General features: G+C 48.3%; 2 protein-coding genes across 4 annotated transcripts in view; both read left to right on the plus strand.

The window, feature by feature from the left end:
• Positions 1–3,109, plus strand: part of LOC139248263 (zinc finger protein 551-like) — a 359,795-nt gene extending 356,686 nt beyond the window's left edge. Inside the window, exon 4 of the transcript XR_011591022.1 lies at positions 2,838–3,109. The gene's annotated coding sequence lies outside the window, so the exon portion shown is untranslated. The remainder of the gene's footprint in view (positions 1–2,837) is intronic.
• LOC139248256 (integrin alpha-X-like) overlaps positions 1–22,507 on the plus strand; it is a 230,761-nt gene that overhangs the window by 120,472 nt on the left and 87,782 nt on the right. The window contains exon 1 of one of the 3 annotated variants that reach the window (XM_070872013.1): positions 12,825–13,049. The exons of the other annotated variants lie outside the window; for them this stretch is intronic. The gene's annotated coding sequence lies outside the window, so the exon portion shown is untranslated. Of the gene's footprint in view, positions 1–12,824; positions 13,050–22,507 lie in introns of those variants that run through there. 3 annotated transcript variants of the gene reach the window in all.

Consider the following 22,507-nt stretch of genomic DNA (forward strand, 5'->3'; position numbering starts at 1 on the left):
GGACATTCTTGCTATTGAGGGAGTGCAGCGAAGGTTCACCAGACTGATTCCCGGGATGGTGGGACTGACCTATCAAGAAAGACTGGATCAACTGGGCTTGTATTCACTGGAGTTCAGAAGAATGAGAGGGGACCTCATAGAAACTAAAATTCTGATGGGTTTAGACAGGTTAGATGCAGGAAGAATGTTCCCAATGTTGGGGAAGTCCAGAATCAGGGGTCACAGTCTAAGGATAAGGGGTAAGCCATTTAGGACTGAGATGAGGAGAAACTTCTTCACCCATAGAGTGGTAAGCCTGTGGAATTCTCTACCACAGAAAGTTGTTGAGGCCAATTCACTAAATATATTCAAAAAGAAGTTAGATGAAGTCCTTACTACTAGGGGGATCAAGGGGTATGGCAAGAAAGCAGGAATGGGGTACTAAAGTTGAATGTTCAGCCATGAACTCATTGAATGGCAGTGCAGGCTGGAGGGGCTGAATGGCCTACTCCTGCACCTATTTTCTATGTTTCTATGTATGTTTCTATGAGCTCCTCACACTTGTTGTTGGAGGGGAGTGTGGTGAAGACATGGGAGAGGAGTTTAAGAAGACGGTTAGCAGTAGAGATTAGTAGTCGTGGGTTAGTTTTACAACCCAGAATGATCCTGAAATAGTGAGCAGTTTTTGTAGACAAGAGTAGGAACCGATAGTGTTTAATGTGTTCGAGCCAGATCTGGTGGTGAAAGGCTAAACCAGTTGTCTGCCCCCTTTTGACTTGAGGGAGCAAAGATGAAGGTTGTACCAGGGTAAAGGGCCAGAGTGGGAGAGAGTAATCATTTTAATAGGGACTAGGGCATCAGATGTGATAGTGAAGATGAGGTTGAACAGTTTTCGATTCCCCCATGAGGGGAAACATCCTCCTTGCATCTATCCTTTCAAGTCCCCTCAGAATCTTAGTTTTAATAAGATCACCTCTCATTCTTCTAAACTCCAATAGGCCCAACCTGCTCAACCTTTCTTCATAAGACAATCCCATCATCTCAGGAATCAACCTCGTGAACCTTCTCTGAACTGCCTCCAATGCAAGTATATCCCTCCTTAAATAAGTAGACCAAAACTGTATGCAGTACTCTAGGTGTGGACTTACCAACACCTGTACAGTTGTAGCAGGACTTCCCTACTTTTATACTCTATCTCCCTTGCAATAAAGGCCAACATTCCATTTGCCTTCCTGATTACTTGCTGTACCTGCATACTAACATCCTGTACTTCATGTACAAGGACCCCCAGATCCAACTGTATCGCAGCATTTTGCAATTTTTCTCCATTTAAATAATAATTTGCTTTTTTATTTTTCCTGGCGAAATGGATAACCTCACATTTTCCCACATTATACCTCATCTGCCAAAAGTTTGGTCACTGACTTAGCCTATCTATATCCCTTTGCAGATTCGTTGTGTCCACCTAACAACTTGCTTTTCCACCTAGCTTTGTATCATCAGCAAACTTGGGAACATTACACTTGATCCCTTCATCCAAGTCATTAATATAGATTGTAAACAGTTGAGGACCCAGCACCGATCCCTGCGGCACCCCACTAGTCACCGTTTGCCAACCGGAAAATGATGCATTCATTCCGACTCTCTGTTTTCTGTTAGTTAGCTAGTCCTCTATCCATGCTAATATATTACCCCCAACCCCGTGAGTTCCCCTTTATCCACCCAGCTCATTACATCCTCAAAGAACTCCAGCAAATTTATGAAACATGATATCCTTTCATAAAACCATACTGACTCTGCTTGATTGTATTATGATTTTCTAAATGTCCTGCTAGTACTTACTTAATAATGGACTCCAGCATTTTCCCAATGACAGATGTTAGGCTAATTAGTCTATAGGTTCCTGCTTTCTGTCTCCCTCCTTTCTTAAATAGGGGCGTTACATTTGTGGTTTTCCAATCTGCTGAGACCTCTCCAGAATCTAGGGAATTTTGGTAGATTACAACCAATGCATTCACTATCCCTGCAGCCACTTTTTTTTTTAAACATAGGATGCAGGCCATCAGGTCCAGGCGATTTGTCCCATTTAGTCCCATTAGTTTGCCTAGTACTTTTTCTCTAGTGATAGTGATTGTTTTAAGTTGTCCCCTCCCAATGGCCTCTTGATTATCAATTATTGGGAGGCTTTTAGTGTGTTCTATCGTGAAGAGCAATACAAAATATTTGTTCAAAGTCTCTGCCATTTCAATATTTCCCATTATTAATTCCCCAGTCTCATCCTCTAAGGGACCAATGGTTACTTTATCTACTTACTTATATATCTGTAGAAGCTCTCACTGTCTGTTTTAGTATTTCTTGCATGTTTACTCTTATCATCTATCTTTTCTCTCTATTTTTTTTGAGTTGCTCTTTGCTGGTTTCAAAAATTTCCCAATCTTCTGACCTTCCACTAATCTTCGCAACATTGTATGCCTTTGTTTAGATAGCATCCTTTACTTCTTTAGTTAGCCACGGATATCTGTCTCTGTGTCTTTCTTTCTGTCTCCCTTCCTTTGTGTGTGTCTTTCATGTCTCTCCCTCCCCCTCAGTCTCTCTCTCTCTCTGGCTCTCCATCCACCTTAGTCTCTCTCTCTGGCTCTCCCTCCCCCTCAGCCTCTCTCTCTCTCTGTCTCTGTCTCTCCCTCCCCCTCAGTCTCTCGCTCTCTCTGGCTCTCCCTACCCCTCAGTCTCGCTCTCTGGCTCTCCCTCCCCCTCAGTTTCTCTCTCTCTCTCTGATTCTCTCTATCTAACAGTCTCTGTGTCTCTCTCTGTCTATCTATTCCCGGATTAACTCTGGGTCAATCCATTGTGTGTTCCAGATGTGACCACCATACTCTGCGAATATCTGGGTGGAATGTGTGGGGTTCCGTCTTGTGCCCCCGGGTACATTCCCGAGACTGAATTCTGCGACGATGGCACCGACTGCTGTTATCCCGAATAGTCAGCGATCTCTGGATGGAGTCACAGCCCCAGCTCTCCCAGAGAAGTCTTCAGCCCTGGAGAACGGGCACTGGTTAATGGGGTGGGCCTGGACCACTGCTGCTTGTATCATGGGCTGACCTCAGCAATAAAACTCTCCGCATTGATCACAGTTTCATCACCAGCTCTGGGTTTGTGAGTGTGGTGTCCCGGCATGGGTTGTTCCTCGGGCGGGGGGAAAAGTGGGAGTGAGGTGAGGATTAGTATTTATACAGCACCTTTAACATAGTAAAAGTGGGGGAAGTGGGTGGGGTTAGCAGGGGGAGGGAGCGCTGCACTGTCAGAGGAGCAGTACTAGGGAAGTGCTGCATTGTTGGAGGGGCAGTACTGAGGGAACACTGCACTGTGGGAGGGGCAGTACTGAGGGAACACTGCACTGTCGGAGGGGCAGTACCGAGGGAGCGCTGCACTGTCGGAGGGGCAGTAGTGAGGGAGTGCTGCACTGTCGGAGGGGAGTACTAGGGGAGTGCTGCATTGTTGGAGGGGCAGTACTGAGGGAGCGCTGCACTGTCAGAGGGGCAGTACTGAGGGAGCGCCGCACTGTCAGAGGGGCAGTACTGAGGGAGCGCTGCACTGTCGGAGGGGCAGTACTGAGGGAGTGCTGCACTGTCGGAGGGGCAGTACTAGGGGAGTGCTGCATTGTTGGAGGGGCAGTACTGAGGGAGCGCTGCAGTGTCGGAGGGGCAGTACTAAGGGAGCGCCGCACTGTCGGAGGGGCAGTACTGAGGGAGTGCCGCACTGTCAGAGGGGCAGTACTGAGGGAGCGCTGCACTGTTGCTGTCTTTCAGGATGAGACCTTAAACCATGGTCTCTCCGGTGGACGTAAAGGATCCCACGGCTGCTAATGGAAGAGCAGGAGAGTTCTCCCCAGTGCCCTGTACCCAATATTCATCCGATCATCCAACAGTACTGGTACATGATCTGGTCATTATCACATTGCTGTTTGTGGGAGCTTGCTGTCGGTAAATTGTCTGTCGCGTTTCCTACAGTGACCACATTTCAAAAAGGATTTCATTGGCTGTGAAACGCTTTGGGACGTCCTGAGGTCCTGAAAGGCACTTTAGAAATGCAGACTTTCTTTTCTTTAAATCTGAATGCTGATTCTATTGTGGACAAGAATCGGTTATTTTACACAAGGCCGCAATACTGGAAACAATAGAATGTTGGTTTAATGCTTTACAATCATATTACACAACCCACTGCACCCAGCGAGCTGGAGTTACTGGCAGGGAGACTCCCATATTCATGGCCCCCGAGTCTTGGTCTCCCACCGCCCCCCGCCCCCTCCCCCCCCCCCCACACACACACACACACACACACACACACAGGTGGAAACATCGTCTCTCCGTCTACTCCATCCAACCCCTTCACAATTGCAACGGCCTCTATCAGGTCCCCTCTGCAGCCTTCTCCTTTCTACAGAAGAGTGACTGTTTATAGAACATCTAACTGTATACTGATATCCATAGCCAGAGGATTCTGCACATTTGACGAGATTGATTCCTGGGATGGGCGGGCTGTCCTGTGAGGAGAGATTGACTACAATGGGCCAAAATTCTCTGGAGTTAAGAATGAGAGGTGATCACATTGGAATGTGTAAAATTCTCAGAGGGTTTGTCAGGGTGAATGCGGAGAGATTGTTTCCCATGGCTGGAGAGTGGAGAACTGGCAGGGGTCAGAGTGTCAGGATAAGGGGTCGGCCATTGAGGACTGAGATAGGGAGAAACGTCTTCACTCAGAGGGTGGTGTATCTTTGGAATTCTCTCCCTGAGGGCTGTGGAGGCTCAGTCATTGAGTATATTCACACTTCGATAATATCAAAGTGATTAAACAAAGTCAACATGGATTTATGAAAGGAAAATCATGTTAGACAAACCTACTGGAATTTTTTGAGGATGTAACTGATAGAATAGATAAGGGAGAACCAGTGGATTTGGTGTATTTGGATTTTCAGAAGGCCTTTGATAAAGTCCCACATAAGAGGTTAATGTGCAAAATTAAAGCACATGGGATTGGGGGTAATGTACTGGCATGGATTGAAAATTGGTTAACTGACAGGAAACAGAGAGTAGGAGTAAACAGGACTTTTTTGGGGTGGTGGGCAGTGATTAGTGGGGTACCACAGGGATCAGTGCTTGTGCCCCAGCTGTTCACAATATATATAAATGATTTGGATGAGGGAACTAAATGTAATATTTCCAAGTTTGCTGCCGACACAAAACTAGGTGGGATTGTGAGTTGTGAGGAGGATGCAAAGACGCTGCAAGATGATTTAGATATAGATAGGTTGAGTGAGTGGGCAAACACATGGCAGATGCAGTATAACGTGGATAAATGTGAAGTTATCCACTTTGGTAGAAAAAACATAAGGACAAAGTATTATTTAAATGGTGATGGCTTGGGAAGTGTCGATGTACAGATGACCTGGGTGTCCTTGTACACCAGTCATTGAAAGCAAACATGCAGGTGCAGCAAGCAGTTCGGAAGGCAAATGGTATGTTGGCCTTCATTGCAAAAGGATTTGAGTACAGGAGCAAGGATGCCTTACTACAGTTCTACAGGGCCTTGGGGAGGCCGCACCTGAGTATTGTGTGCACTTTTGGTCTCCTTACCTAAGAAAGGATATACTTGCCACAGAGGGAGTGCAGCGAAGGTTCACCAGAGGATCAGCCATGATCATATTGAATGGCGGTGCAGGCTCGAAGGGCTGAATGGCCTATGACTGTTCCTATTTTCGATGTTTCTATATTCAAGATAGACATTGCTAGATTTTTGGGCATTAAGGGAAACGAGGGATATGGGACCGGGGCGGGGGCATGTGGAGTTGAGGTAGAATATGAGCCATGATCTTATTGAATGGGGAGCAGGCTTGAGGGGTCAAATGGTCTAATCCTGCTCCTATTTCTAATGTTCTTAATGTTGGCCACCACAGTTTAGGAAGGATGTCAAGGCCCCGGAGAGGGTACAGAGGAAGTTTACTAGAATGGTACCAGGGATCAGGGACTTCAGTTACGTGGGGAGACTGGAGAAGCTGGCATTGTTCTCCTTGGAGCAGAGAAGGTTTAGGGGAGACTTAATAGAGGTGTTGAAAATCATGAGGATTTTTGATAGAGCAAGGAGAGAGAAACGGTTTCCACCGGCAGGTAGGTGGGTAAACAGAGGACACAGATTTAACATCGTTGGTGAAGACCCGGAGTGTAAATGAGGAGAGATTCCTTCACACAGAGAGGGTTTGTTAAAATCCGACCACACTGAAAGGGCGGTGGAATCAGGATCAATGGCAACTTTCAAAGGGCAATGGGACCTGTATTTACAGAGGAGCAATTGACAGGGTTTGGGGAAAGGACAGGGGAGTGGGATTAATTGGACAGATCTTTCAAAGAGGTGGCACGGGCACGATGGGCCGAATGGCCTCCCTCTGTGCTGCATGATTCGCTATTAAAAGTCTAGCATCAACCATCAGTTCCTGTCCATGTTTCCCATTATATATACTTATCCCACATTTATAATAAGACGCAGAGTTCGTATAACTGAACAACCACCTCCAGTCCGTGTTACCGCAGTGATCCCAGGAGTCTCTTTGTGGATGAACTGAACCGATTCTCTCTCAGTCTGAAACAGATGAGAGGAAATGACCAGATTGCACTGCAGTGTAAGTAACAGCGTCAGCTGCGGTTCAGTGGGCAGCACTCTCATCTCGGAGTGAGAAGCTCGTGGGCTCAAGCTCCAATCCAGTGACTAGAGCCCCATAATACAGGCCGGCACTCCCCGGTGCCAGTACTCAGGGAGTGCTGCACTGTCACTCCCTCAGTACTGCCCCTCCGACAGTGCAGCACTTCCTCAGTACTGCCCCTCCGACAGTGCAGCGCTCCCTCAGTACTGCCCCTCCGACAGTGCAGCGCTCCCTCAGTACTGCCCCTCCGACAGTGCAGCGCTCCCTCAGTACTGCCCTTCTGACAGTGCAGCACTCCCTCAGTACTGCCCTTCTGACAGTGCAGCACTCTCTCAGTACTGCCACTCCGACAGTGCAGCGCTCTCTCAGTACTGCCCCTCCGACAGTGCAGCGCTCCCTCAGTACTGCTGCTCTGACAGTGCAGCTCTCCCTCAGTACTGCCCCTCCGACAGTGCAGCGCTCCCTCAGTACTGCCCCTCCGACAGTGCAATACTTCCTCAGTACTGCCCCTCCGACAGTGCAGCGCTCCCTCAGTACTGCCCCTCCGACAGTGCAATACTTCCTCAGTACTGCCCCTCCGACAGTGCGGCGCGCTCTCAGTACTGCTCCTCCAACAGTGCGGCACTCCCTCAGCACTGCACTGGAGTGTCGGCCAAGATTTTTGTGCACAAGTCCCTGGAGTGGGACATGAACCCACAAACTTCTGACTCAGAGGTGAGAGTGTGGTCCACTGAGCCACGACTGACACTGAAAATGGTGTCAGTAAAAGGGAGTGAATCCCATTGTATTTTCTTGCTTACATTAAACATTCACACTCACCCGACCAGCTGCAGACACCTGCAGGTCTATATGAGTCAGCGGAGAGCGCAGAAAGATTGGCCGGTGAAGGAGTTGAACCGCAATGAGTGGTTTATACAGAGAGCAGCGGAGAGATCCCCGGAACAAGAATCTGTCAGACTGTTACTATCCAGCCTGCGGAAGGAGATGGAGAGAGAAATAACATCAATATAAATGAACAGTCATAGAATCTTCAGCACAGGAGGCCATTCGGCCCATCGGACCTGTGCTGGCTGTTTGACAGATTCTATCCCATTGGTCACACTCCCCCGCTCTTTCCCCATGGTCCTGCTCAATGTTTCGCTTCAAGGGTTTATCCAATTCCCCTTTTGAAAGTTACCACTGAATCTGCTTCCCCCGCCCCTTCAGGCAGCGCGTTCCAGATCACAACTCGCTGCGTAAAAACATTTCTCATCTGTCCTCTGCTTTTTTTTTCAATGATCTTAAATCTGTGTCCTCTGGTTACCGATCCGTCTGCCACTGGAAACAGTTTCTCCTTATTTACTCTATCGAAACCCTTCTTGATTTTGAACACCTCTATTATATCTCCCCTTAACCTTCTCTGCTCCAAGGAGAATAATCCCAGCTTCTCCAGTCTTCATGTAACTGAAGTCCCTCATCCCTGGTACATAAGAACATAAGAAATAGGAGCAGGAGTAGGCCACTTGGCCCCTCGAGCCTGCCCCGCCATTCAATAAGATCATGAATGATCTGATCTTCGGCCCAGCTCCACTTCCCTGCCACCTCCCCATAACCCTTTACTCCATTATCGCTCAAAAATCTGTCTATCTCCACCTTAAATATATTCAATGACCCAGCCTCCACAGCTCTCTGGGGCAGAGAATTCCATAGAATTACAAACCTGTGAGAGAAGAAATTCCTCCTCATCTCAGTTTTAAATGGGCGGCCTCTTATTAAACTATTCCCTCTCGTTCTAGATTCCCTCACAAGTGGAAATATCCTCTCTGCATCTACCTTGATGAGCCCTCTTATTATCTTATACGGTTCAATAAGATCACCTCTCATTCTTCTAAACTCCAATGTGTGTAGGCCCAACCTGATCAACCTTTCTTCATAAGTCAAATCCTTCATCTCCGGAATCAACCTAGTGAACTAAACTGCCTCCAATGCAAGTATATCCTTCCTTAAATACAGAGACCAAAACTGTACGCAGTACTCCAGGTGTGACTTCACCTATACCCTGTACAGTTGTAGCAGGACTTCTCTGTTTTTATACTCTATCCCCCTTGCATTAAAGGCCAACATCCCACTTGCCTTCCTGATCACTTGCTGTACCTGCATACTTACTTTTTGTGTTTCATGCACATAGAACCCCAGGTCCCTCTGTACTGCAGCATTTTGTAATTTTTCTCCATTTAAATTATAATTTGCTTTTTTATTTTGCCTGCCAAATGTGGATAACTTCATACTTTCTCACATTATACTCCATCTGCCAAATGTTTGCCCACTCACTGAGCATGTTTCTATCTCTTTGCAGATTTTTTTGTGTCCTACTCGTAATTTGCTTTTCCTCCCATCTTTGTATCAGCAGCAAACTTGGCTACATTACATTCGGTCCCTTCATCCAAGTCATTAATATAGATTGTAAATAGTTGAGGCACCAGCACTAATTACTGTTTGCCAACCGGAAAATGACCCATTTATCCCGACTCTCTGTTTTCTGTTCGTTAGCCAGTCCTCTATCCATGTTAATATATTACTCCCAAGCCCGCCATGTGTGGTACCGCAGTGGTTCTCAAACTTTGTTTGCTTGAAGGTCCCTTTTCAGTCAATTAGTGATCACAGCTCCTCCATCGAACTTATAATATTTTATAATACTCATCATGTGAGAGTGGGCCAGTCCTCACATCACACACACCCCCTGTAACTCAACACATACATTTTCTATATAATCATTCGTTATACCATTCAACATATAGATTTATTATTATTTTTGTTTTACTTATATCCTGCACGGTTAACTGTATTCTGTCCTCTGCATATAAAGCTCCCTCCACACCGTCCCCTCAAACACATCCAGGGCAGGTAAAGAAACATAGAAACATTGAAACAAAGAAAATAGGTGCAGGAATAGGCCAATCGGCCCTTCGAGCCTGCACCGCCATTCAATGAGTTCATAGCTGAACATGCAACTTCAATACCCCATTCCTGCTTTCTCGCCATACCCCTTGATCCCCCCAGTAGTAAGGACTACATCTAACTCCTTTTTGAATATATTTAGTGAATTGGCCTCAACACGGGTTAGATACAGAGGCAGTACTGAGGGAGTGCTGCACTGTCGGAGGGGCAGTACTGAGGGAGTGCTGCACTGTCGGAGGGGCAGTACTGAGGGAGTGCTGCACTGTCGGAGGGGCAGTACTGAGGGAGTGCTGCACTGTCGGAGGGTCAGTACTGAGAGGGCGCCGCACTGTCGGAGGACCAGTACTGAGGGAATGCTGCACTGTCGGAGGGGCAGTACTGAGGGAGTGCCGCACTGACAGAGGGGCAGTACTGAGGGAGCGCTACACTGTCGGAGTGGCAGTACTGAGGGAGCATCACAATGTTGGAGGGGCAGTACTGAGGGTGCGCCGCACTGTCGGAGAAGCAGTACTGAGGGAGTGCTGCACTGTCGGAGGGGCAGTACTGAAGGAGCGTCGCACTATCAGAGGTGCAGTACTGAGGGAGTGCTGCACTGTCGGAGGGTCAGTTCTGAGGGAGCGCTGCACTGTCGGAGGGGCAGTACTGAAGGAGCGCTACACTGTCGATGGGTCAGTACTGAGGGAGTGCTGCACTGTCGGAGGGGCAGTACTGAAGGAGCGCTACACTATCAAAGGCGCAGTACTGAGGGAGTGCTGCACTGTCGGATGGTCAGTATTGAGGGAGTGCCGCACTGTTGGTGGGGCCGTCTTTTAGATGAGACATTAAACTGAGACCCCATCTGCTCTCTCAGGTGGATGTGAAAGATCCCATGGCCAGTATTTTGAAGAAGAGCAGGGGAGTTCTCCCCGGTGTCCTGGTGCCAATATCAATCCTTCAAGCAATATCCGAAACAGATTTTCTGGTCATTTATCTCAGTGCTGTTTGAGGGATCTTGCTGTGTGTAAATTGCCGCGGGAGACGCCCTATAAACACAAATCTCTTTATGTAGAATCATCTTGAAATGGTGGGAGATAACTGAAACGTGATTATACCTTTCCAAGATGCAGTGGACTGTTGTTTGGGGGTCTCTCCTCATGCTGCTATGATTTGGGAGGTGTTTGACTATCCGTGTGGAATTCGCTGCCCCAGAGAGCTGTGGAAGCTGGGACATTGAATAAGTTGAAGGCAGAAATTGACAGTTTCTTAAATGATAAGGGGATAAGGGGTTATGGGGAGCGGGCGGGGAAGTGGAGCTGAGTCCATGATCAGATCAGCCATGATCTTATTGAATGGCAGAGCAGGCTCCAGGGGCCGTATGGCCTACTTCTGTTCCAATTTCTTATGTTCTTATTAAGACACACTGCTTGTGATTACTCCAGGATCGACTCGACCTTCCTCATCGTTGCGACTGAGTTTACTTAAGTGTCCAGGACACATCGAACCCTCCATTGGTTGCTGCTGGGCTTGTTCCAGTATCTGAGACACATTGAACCACCTCATGGCTGGGGCTTTTTCACCACACACACTCTCTCTTTACCTCTTTATTACCATCCCTACTTGTTTCCTCTACCCCGGCGAGCGGAGGCGAGAATTCCAGTCTCTGAATCCTGGGTTGACATCCGGTGAGGTCCTGGTGCCTGATGGGAGTGGACTGTCAACCCGTCCCCCATCGTATCTAGCCAGACCCTCCTGGTCGGGCGGTGTTCGTCAGGCTGAGGACTTGTCCATAGAAACAATGTCTTCTTTATAGAGCTCCATCTACTGGGTGTAAAAGCAGCGGAAGGAATGAGTTGCCTCATTTGTAAAATAGTAATTCTCGAGATGTCGCTGTTGAGGCGGGCATTTATTGCCCATTCCCTCGTCGCCCCTGGAACCGCCTTCTTCTTGAACCACCGCCGTCCCGTGCGGTGAAGGTGCTCCTGCGGCGCCGTTAGGTCGGGAGTTGTGGGATTTTGACCCGGTGACGATGGCGGAACGGCCGATATATCTCCAAGCCGGGGACGGTGTGTGTGTGTGAGACTCGGAGGGGGAACTTGGAAGCGATGGTGTTCCCTTGCTCCGGCTGCCCTTGTTCCTTGAGGAGGGGGGCTGGAGTTGGAGGGTTTGGGAGGGTTTTCGAAGGATGTGGCGCTGGGCACAGAAGGGAACGAAGACTTGTTGTCCTCGTCCTGTCACCCTCCTCTCGGAAGCCTCAATCCCAGCCAATAAACTCATTCTTCCACTAAAAACACTCCTAGGGTAAATCCAAGTGCTTCTCCCATCTCATTGAACAATTTCCCCCTCAACAGCTCCTTCTCTGGGCTTCCTGAGTGCGATTTTCCCCAATAGACTGAGCTTTCTGAAGTTGGCCATTGAGTCTGACCTTTCACCTCCCAGCCTGCTTTCCAAATTGATCCAAATCTTTTCCTCCAACGGTTCCTGCTCGCGCTGGTGGCGGGCTGGGAGGCAGCCGACCAATCAGAGACCGAGGAGCGCTGTCACTCAGCAGCCCGCCACGTGCACCGTTAACCCGCACCCTCCAACGGTTGCTGACTCTCGCAGGGCAGGTCCAGAGTGGGCAGGACAGGCCGCTGAGTGACAGCGCTACCCGGCCCCTGATTGGTCGGCTGCCTCCCAGCCCGCCACCAGCGCGAGCAGGAGTCGTTGGTGGAAAAGATTTGGATCAATTTGGAAAGCGGGCTGGGAGGTGAAAGGTCAGACTCAATGGCCAACTTCAGAAAGCTCAGTCTATTGGGGGCAAATAACACTCAGGAAGCCGAGAAAATGAGCTGTTCAGGGGGGGGGGTGTTCACAGAGATGGGAGAAGTAGTTGGATTTACCCTAGGAGTGTTTTTAGTGGAAGAATACGTTTATTGGCTGGGATTGAGGCTTCCTAGAGGAGGGTGACAGGACGAGGACAACAAGTCTTCTTTCTCTTCTGTGCCCAGCACCACATCCTTCGACAAACCCTTCGGGTCCTCAGCCTGACGAACACCGCCCGACCAGGAGGGTCTGGCTAGATACGATGGGGGGGGGTTGACAGTCCGCTCCCATCAGGCACCAGGACCTCGCTGGATGTCAACCCAGGATTCAGAGACTGGAATTCTCGCCTCCGCTCGCCGGGGTAGAGGAAACAAGTAGGGATGGGAATAAATAGGGAAAGAGAGAGTGTGGTGAAAATGCCCCAGCCATGAGGTGGTTCAATGTGTCTCAGATACTGGAACAAGCCCAGCAGCAACCAATGGAGGGTTCGATGTGTCCTGGACACTGAAGTAAACTCAGTCACAACGATGAGGAAGGTCGAGTCGATCCTGGAGTAATCACAAGCAGTGTGTCTTGAGGCCACACGGACCGTCAAACATCTCCCAAATCAAAGCAGCACGAGGAGAGACTCCCAAACAACAGTCCACTGCATCTCGGAAAGGTAACTTCACTTTTCAGTTTTCTCCCACCATTTCAAGATGTTCCGACGTAAAAAAAGAATGACTTGCGTTTATAGGGTGTCTCCCGCGCCAATTTACACACAGCAAGATCCCACAAACAGCACTGAGATAAATGACCAGAGAATCTGTTTCGGATGTTGTTGAGGGATAAATATTGTCCCTGGGACACTGGGGAGAACAACCTCTGCTCTTCTTCAAAATACTGGCCGTGGGATCTTTTACATCCACCTGAGAGGGCAGACAGGGCCTCAGTTTAATGTTTCATCTAAAAGACGACATCTCCGACAGTACTGCCCCTCCGACAGTGCGGCACTCCCTCAGTACTGCCCCTCCGACTGTGCGGCACTCCGTCAGTACTGCCCCTCCGACAGTGCGGCGCTCTCTCAGTACTGCCCCTCCGACAGTACAGCGCTTCCTCAGTACTGCCCCTCCGACAGTGCGGCGCTCCCTCAGTACTGCACCTCTGACAGTGCGGTACTCCCTCAGTACTGCATCTCCGACAGTGCTGCACTCCCTCAGTACTGTCCTCCCTCATTACTGCCCCTCCGACAGTGCAGCACTCCCTCAGTACTGCCCCTCCGACAGTGCAGCACTCCCTCAGTACTGCCCCTCCGACCGTGCAGCACTCCCTCAGTACTGCTCCTCCGACAGTGCGGCGCTCCCTCAGTATTGGTAACCGGGGAATATTGGTCTGGATTATGGGGCTTGAGTCTCTGGAGTGTGTGGGGCTCAAACCCACGACCTTCTGGCTCAGTGGCGAGAGAGAGAAAGAAACTCACTGAGCCCCTGGTAACACCGAAATACAATACGGAAGGTGTAGAAAGGAGTTTGAAACATTTAAGACTGATTGTATACTGAGGAAACTCGCAACTGCAGTAAGCAATGAGGTTAGTAACAGACTTCAGGAGGACACGGGCAGACTGGTGAAATGGGTAGACACATGGCAGATGAGGCAGAGTACATAAACAAGGCAGTTATTGCTAAACCCTTTATAAAACACTGGTTAGGCCCCAGCTGGAGTATTGTGTCCAATTCTGAGCACCGCACTTTAGGAAGGATGTGCAGGCCTTGGAGAGGGCGCAGAAAAGATTGACCAGAATGGTACCAGGGATGGGGTACTTCAGTTACATGGGGAGACTGGAGAAGCTGGGGTTGTTCTCCTTGGAGTAGAGAAGGTTAAAAGGGAGATTGACCAGAATGGTTCCAGGGATGAGGGACTTCAGTTACGTGGGGAGACTGGAGAAGCTGGGGTTGTTCTCCTTGGAGCAGAGAAGGTGAAAGGGGAGATTGACCAGAATGGCTCCAGGGATGAGGAACCTCAGTTACATGGGGAGACTGGAGAAGCTGGGGTTGTTCTCCTTAGAGCAGGTTAAAGTGGAGATTGACCAGAATGGCTCCAGGGATGAGGAACCTCAGTTACATGGGGAGACTGGAGAAGTTGGGGTTGTTCTCCTTAGAGCAGAGAAGATTGAGAAGAGATTTGATAGAGGTGTTCAAAATTATGAGGGGTCTGGACAGAGTAGATAGAGAGAAATTGTTCCCATTGGCGGAAGGGTCGAGAACCAGCGGACACAGATTTAAGGTGATTGACAGAAGAACCAAAGGCATCACAAGGAAAACCGTTTTTACACAGTGAGTGGTTGGATCTGGAATGCACGGCCTGAAAGGGTGGTGGAGACAGATTCCATCGCGGCTTGTGACAGGGAATCAGAAGAATAGCTGAAGGACAATAAATTGCAGGTCTACGGGAAAAGGGCGGGGGAGTGGGACTAGCTGAAGTGCTCTTGCAGAGAACCGGCATGGGCTTGAGGGGCCGAGTGGCCTCCTTCTGTGCTGTGACTATTCTATGATAGGGGCTCCAACCCAAGCTATTCCTTGAGGGTCCCTAGATGGCTCACTGGAACTGTTTTGTTAATCTTGGCCCGGGGTGTAAATGGCGCTCCCTGCTATTTGGAGGCCGGTACTGCAAGAAGTTGATTTTTTTTTAAAGGTCCCTTCAGTGATATATTCTTTACGACATCACAAACACACACATACACAAGATGGCTCTACAGGAACTTGTCATGTGACCTTGTCACATGATCCTTTTATTACATACATTGTTAGTTGCATTGCCAGAGTAGTCCACTAGGTGGAGCAGTAGTCCACTGGGGGGAGCTTCTCCCTCCTTCATGAAGAAGTAATCATAACAAAAAAAATCATTCTCCATACTTGCATGGTTATACACATCAAAAAATATGGACTTATTTTGTCATATTCACAACTCAAACGTAAGCACTTGTTTTCTGTTTCGAAGAGGATACGTTTGCTCTCGAACAGAACTTTCCAAACATGGTGTCGAACTTTGACTCATTCTAGGCTGAGCCTGAGGAGAGTTTTTCTCCAAGGGCAATCCTTGATCTACATTTTGACTCTACAACTTCAGACTGTTTGTTTGCCTGACTCGGACTCGGACTTAAATTGTAACTTTCTCTTGAACTTGTTTCTAGTACATCTGATGTAGGATTTGCTACTGGTACTCTGCTTGTAATAAGACTATCTGACTCATCAGAAATAATCAAATCATTCCTACTTTCAACTCCTTCCACATCTGTAGATAAAATATGATCAATGTGAAGAAACCTAACCTTTCCATGATTAAACGTCTTGACCAAATATGTGCGAGGACCACATATCTTCACCAGTCTTCCTGGTAATCAACTTTAACCATTTATGGTGATGGTTCTTCACTCTTGCCTTATGATTTAATTTCACACTTCTCTCTCTTACTCTACCTCTATCATGATTCTCTTTCAGTCTTAATTGTTTCCCTTCCACTGACTTTGCCAAGTTTGGCTTTAACAACAAGAACCTGGTTGGTAGCTGTCATTTGAGAAACAACTCCGCTGTTGTTTTATCAGTAGTTGTATGAGTATTACGATAAGTAATTGGAAAATTTGCTAGTTTGTGATCCAACGACAACTGCCGTTTCTTTGGATTTGGAGCCAACATTTACTTGATGAGGGCACGTTTTACAACTTGTACTGTGCGCTCTGCTGCACCATTTGAAGCAGGGTGGTACGGTGGAACTTTGGTACGTTTCTCACCATTTCTGCTCATGAGCTGTGCAAATTCTTCTGAACAAAATTGCGGCCTATTATCAAACACAATTTCTTCTGGGAGGCCATATGAAGAAAACAATCTTCACAAATTGTCTAGTGTTTTACTTGTTATTTTCCGCATCAGAAACACCTCGACCCACTTTGACCGACTATTAATCACAATGAACAATTGTTGTCCTTTGAGCTCAGAAAAATCTACATATAACCTTTGCCACACCCTGGGTAGCCATTTCCATGTCTGTAATGGTACTGATGGTGGTTTCTTGCTCATTGATTGATATGTTGTACACTGACTGACGATGTACTCTCTGGGCATGAGCTTGGTCAAAGCCAAGGGCCGCCCAAAGGACCGTCAGTGGCCGCCGAGAGACCGGGCGGTGCTTTGCCAGGAAGATTCCTCTAAAAGAGATGGCAGTACCGCCCGACGGCAAAATAACGGCTTACGCCGTCAATCTGAGCGGCAGCAGGTGGGAGCTCCCAATCGCAGCAGCATATGTGATCCTCGCCAAAGTGCCGCTGAGGATTGATTGGGTAAGTGGTGGGGTGGGGGGGCGGGGGAGAAGACCTAAAAATAAAAATCTTTTAAAAAGTAACACTGGAATACCTTCAGGGGACCCCATACAGATAAATCGCTGGGAAAAAAATTTAAAGATGTTCACTAACTTTTTTTGCAGGTTTTCTTACTTACCATCGGGGTTCGACCTGCCTCCAAGCAGCGTCCTTGAAACTTATAAATTAATGAGGGGGCTTGACAAGGTGGATGCAGAGAGGATATTTCCACATAGGGGAAACTAAAACTAGGGGACATAGGGCTAGATTTTCCATTATGTAATGTATGTATGCCTGGGTTTACCTGCCACCAGGGGGAGTGAACGTTGGAGGTCATTGGGCCCCAACATGTGCAGCCCTTGTATATAAAGAAAAGCTCCATGTTTAAACCTGATTTTAATAGCTAATAAAGTAGAGTCAGGTCACACCTGATTGAGTTCATGGTACTAAGCCTATTGAGTTATTGCATATGCAACATTTGGCGACAAGGCACAATACGAACTTTCACACACAAAAAAAAATGAGCACTGTTGGAATCCTGGAGCGACTCGTAGAGGGAGAAGACTGGGCGGATTTTACAGATCGCCTCGACCAGTACTTCATGGCCAACAAGATGGATGAAGACGCTGACACAGTTAGGCGAAGGGCGGTTTTCCTCACAGTTTGTGGTCCAAAAATCTATGGCCTCAAAGAATCTGCTCTCAGCTGCACGTCCAATGGAAAAGACCTATGAGGAAATGTGTGCTCTGATTCAGGACTCTCTCAAACCTAAAGAAGGCATATTATCTCGAGATAACGCTTTTACAAGCATGTTCGTTCTGAGGGCCAGGATGTGGCGGAATTTGTTGCTGGCCTGAGACGTCTCGCTGGGCTGTGTAAGTTTGGAACCGCGTTGGAAGGCATGCTGCGCGACGTCTTTGTAATCGGCATAAACCATGAGGTGATCCTGCAGAAGCTGCTGGCTGCGGAGACACTGGATCTGAGCAGGGTCATCACGATCGCCCAGGCTTGCCTGACCACAGTCGATAGTACAAAGCAAATATCCTCGTAGAGTCGGAACTCCACGGCAAGTACTGTGCACCAGATTGTGTCGTCGGTTGGCAGAGCTGCACCTGGCAGGGCCTACCCGACTGTGTTTGCGAAATCTGTAGCTGCTCGAAGTCTGCCATTGGGCACAAATCCGATTTCACCCTGTTGGCGTTGTGGGGGCAATCATCGACCTCATCAGTGCCGTTTCAGACAGTATATTTGTAGAGGTTGTGAAAAAATGGGGCACCTTCAGCGGATGTGTCCACAGCTCAGCAAGCGTGCTGCGACATACCACGTGGATGATGATGACCGATCCGAAGCAGATCCGGCAATGCAATCCGAGATACCCAAGGAGGAAGTGTGTAGTGTACATTCGTTCCTGACATAGAGCCAACCGATAATGATTGAAGTAAAATTGAATGGCGTGCCGGTATCTATGGAATTAGACACGTGTGCGAGTCAGTCAATTATGAGCCAGAGGACTTTCGAAAAGCTGTGGGACACCAAGGCCGTGAAACCCAAGCCGAGTCCAGTAAATGCAAAATTGTGAACCTACACCAAAGAGCTCATACCAGTGATTGGCAGTGCAGCAGTCAAGGTGTCGTACGATGGAGCGGTTCATGCTCTATCGCTATGGATCGTTCCAGGCAATGATCCAACGCTATTCGGCAGGAGTTGGCTCAAGAAAATAAAATGGAGCTGGAACGATATTAAAGTTTTGTCATTGGTGGATGACGCTTTGTGTGCTCAAGTGCTGGACAAATTTCCCTCGCTGTTTGAACCAGGCATCGGCAATTTCACGAGAGCCAAGGTGCAGATCCACCTGGACTCGGATGCAAGACCCGTCCATCACAAAGCTCAGGCGGTCCCGTACACAATGAGGGAGAAGGTCGAAATCGAACTGGACAGATTCCAACGTGAAGGGGTCATTTCACCGGTCAAATTTAATGAATGGGTTAGTCCCATTGTTCCTGTGCTGAAGAGTGATGGCACTGTCAGGATTTGTGGAGACTACAAGGTTACAATCAACCGAGTTTCAAAACAGGATTAGTACCCGTTACCAAAGGCTGATGACCTGTTTGCAACACGAGCCAGGGGAAAGTTGTTCACCAAATTGGATCTGATGTCGGCCTATATGATACAGGAGCTTGTCGAATCGTCGAAGAAACTTACATGTATCAATACGCATAAAGAGCTGTTCATTTACACAGGTGTCCTTTCAGAATTCGCTCGGCTGCAGCCATATTTCAGAGAAACATGGCGACTTTCTTTATATACAAGGGCTGCATATGTGTGTCTGTGGCCCAATGACCTCCGATGGTCGCTCTCCCTCGTGGCAGGTAAACCCAGACATACATACATTACACATACTGCCCACTTAACGTCCATTTTAACGCTGAAATGAGGTGTAACGCCCATATATCGGCCATTTAACCACAAAATGGAAAGTAGCGCCCATTTCTTGGTCACTTATCGTTGAGCATTACTTGCGGCAAGTACATAACTCTGATAAAAAAATAATACCGCACGCTCACTTTTTTTGGGCGGAAAGATTAGAATGGGCGAAACCAACGCCCAGAAAATCACCCAGCGTTACTTTCGGTACCTCACACACATCGCGCCGACAATATTGCTCGCCGAAAAGACCGCTGTGAAAAAGTTCAACTGACCTAAACTAATCACAGCGGTATGGACACCATTTTCTAAATCGCAGGTCGCATCACTTAAAAGGCTGCTCTGCTTCAACTTCGGGGGTGTTTGGATATACTCTGGAGGTCTTTTAAGGTGATGTGAAAATCTGAACAAACATCTTTTCTTACTGTGGACGATTGAAATTTACTTTAGGTGTCTTAGTGGGGACATTTATTGTTTGTGAACAATCGGTGTAATACTGATAGCTATTGGAATGGGGCCTGTCATTTCTCAGCCTGTCTTGATGACCACGCACATGCTGCAGACTCGAGATGGCAGAAGGTACATTCGACAGCATTATGTGCCCAATGTAAGACGTGCCAGACTGATGGAGGACCAGACGTTACACCCACCGCACTTAAAGGGAGAAGCAGTCTTACCTCAATTTGTCTGACATTATCTGCCTTCGGAGACTGCGCTTCCACAAGGAGGTTATCAGTGAGATATGCAGCTCATCAGGCGAGATGTGCAGCCTGCCAGCACCATCAGGACCGCACTGTCCGTCGAGGTCAAGGTCACCGCGGCACTTTCGTTCTACGCGGCGGGTTCCTTTCAGGCCTCAGCTGGCAACATTTGCGGACTTTCTCAGCATGCCACACATTGCTGCATTTGACAGGTCACTGAAGACGCATGCAGGCTGAACTTTATCAGCTTCCCTTTGACCAGGGAGGCTGAGACAGAGAGGGTTTTAGGATTCTACCGAATTGCTAACTTCCCCAAGGTGCAGGGAGCAATAGACTGTATGCACATCGCGATGCGGGCACCTTTTCAGGATGCAGAGGTTTTTAGGAACTGCAAGGGATTCCATTCCCTGAATGTGCAACTCGTTGTCAACCACCAGCAAATTATTGTGGCAGTTAATGCTAAATTTCCGGGCAGCATCCATGATGCTCACATCCTGTGTGAGAGCACTGTATCTGACTTGTTTAACAATCAGCCACAAGGTCAATGCTGGATGCTTGGTGACAAAGGATATGGCCTCGCCACCTGGCTGATGACACCCTTGCATGACACCACACCGAAGCCGAGAGGTGATACAACGAGAGCCACAGATCCACTCGCAATATCGTGGAGAAAACCATTGCAGTGCTTAAGCAATGCTTTAGATGCCTGGACCACTCAGGTGAGCTCCAATACCACCCTGAGCAGGTAGCTCAATTCGTGATGGTATGCTCCATGATGCACAACTTGACTATCAGGAGGGGACAAGAATTGCCAGAACGGACTGACGGTCCACCTCACCAGAGAGAGGAAGAGGAGGACGAGGAGGTGGACGCTGACCTCGAGCCAGACCATCAGGCTGATGCTGAAACCATGCCCCCGCCCCTCTCTAGATCGCAGGAAAGGGCCCGTGGTGGCTACATAGCTGCAAGACTCTTACTTCAGCAGCTCATAAATGAGCGCTTTGCGTGAAAGAACGTTGTTGTTATTTACAAAGCTGCAACACTGCTCGGTGTGCAGGTCATACATCAATGGTGTGCATCACCTTGGTGACAGTTAAAGTTTAAGTTGATTCAAGTTAAGTTTAATTATAGCCTCTCATGTTAAGGAATCACCAGTGTGTAATGGTGCAGCTATCTGAGACAATACGCAACAAAGTTTTGTTAATTAAAAAACATTTAATCCGAACATTTGTCTGAAATCATAAGTATAACTGTCCAAAACACCCCGCCCCACCCCACAACAAATGTATCACATTTACATCATTACAATGGTCCTCATTTCCAGCAAAACAGAACACAAATGCAAACCAACAAGCTAGCCCCCTCGCCCCGACTCTCCCACCAAAATAGCACCCCCAACCTAAAAATATGCCCCAGACAACACCTGCGGCCATGCACACCTCACTTTCCTTCCACCACCCCCCGCTCCCCGCTTCTCCTCCCCACCTCTACCCCTTCCCCTCCTGACTCCAAGCCACCTGGCTGAGGAACTCCTCAGGCGCTGCTTCATTGGGGGGGAGATGACGGCAGAACGGCTGCTTGGACGGATACGGGAGAGGATGGTCCAGAGGTGGGAACGTGCTCCGAACCAGAAGCAAGATGTTGCTGCTGGCTCTCGCGTGTCGTTGGCAATGGGGGTGTGTCACCTTGGGGTGCAGTGCTGCGCTCCGGGACCACTGGGAACCCTCTGCCACCAATGTTCCTGGCTAACAGCTCCAGGGCCTCCTCCATCACTTCCATGTTATATATTTGTTGGACAAAAACTCGGTGCCAGCTACCTTTTTTGCTGCTGGTGAATCTCCCTCCTGCCTCCCACAACAGCCAGACAAGCACACACCACAGCCACACACGCTTTCAGTCCCTCTCTGCTCCCTCTCTCTCTGTCTCCTCTTCTGCGCATGTAATGACCCGACCTCCTGAAATGTGGGAAACGAGCGTTGCCATGCCATTGCTATGGTCGGCGACACATTACGGCAGAAGGTCAAAAAATTTTAATGCTAACGCCCATTTCAGATCGCTCGTGGTAACGCCCATTTTAAAAAATGGAAAGTTAGTGTTTTGGAAATGGGTGATAATCCGACGATCTCAAAACGCATATTTACTGCCCACGCTGGAAATAATGCCCATTTTTGGCCGATTTGCACAAAAATGGAAAGTCTAGCCCATAGTCTTAGAATAAGGGGCCGTTCATTTAAAACTGGGATGAGGAGGAAAATTTTCTCTGAGGGTTGTAAATCTTTGGAATTCTCTGCCCCAGAGAGCTGTGGAGGCTGGGTCATTGAATATATTTAAAAGGTGGAGATAGACAGATTAAAGGATTATGGGGAGCGGGCAGGGAAGTGGAGCTGAGTCCATGATCAGATCAGCCATGATCTTATTCAATGGCGGAGCAGGCTCGAGGGGCCAAATGGCCAACTCCTGCTCTGATTTGTTATGCTCTTATGTGGGATCTTATCAAAAGTCTTGCTAAAATCCATATAGACTATATCATACTCACTGACCTCATCGACTCTCCTTGTTATCTCCTCGAAAATTCAATGATGGTCCAGAGGGCGATGGCGGGAGAGCGGTAATATTGGTTTCACGTTATCCCCCTCCCCCCCCCCACTCCAGTCCCGTGTAGAC

Source organism: Pristiophorus japonicus, unplaced genomic scaffold, assembly GCF_044704955.1.
Source record: "Pristiophorus japonicus isolate sPriJap1 unplaced genomic scaffold, sPriJap1.hap1 HAP1_SCAFFOLD_29, whole genome shotgun sequence".
In the NCBI taxonomy this organism is placed as follows: Eukaryota; Metazoa; Chordata; class Chondrichthyes; family Pristiophoridae; genus Pristiophorus; species Pristiophorus japonicus.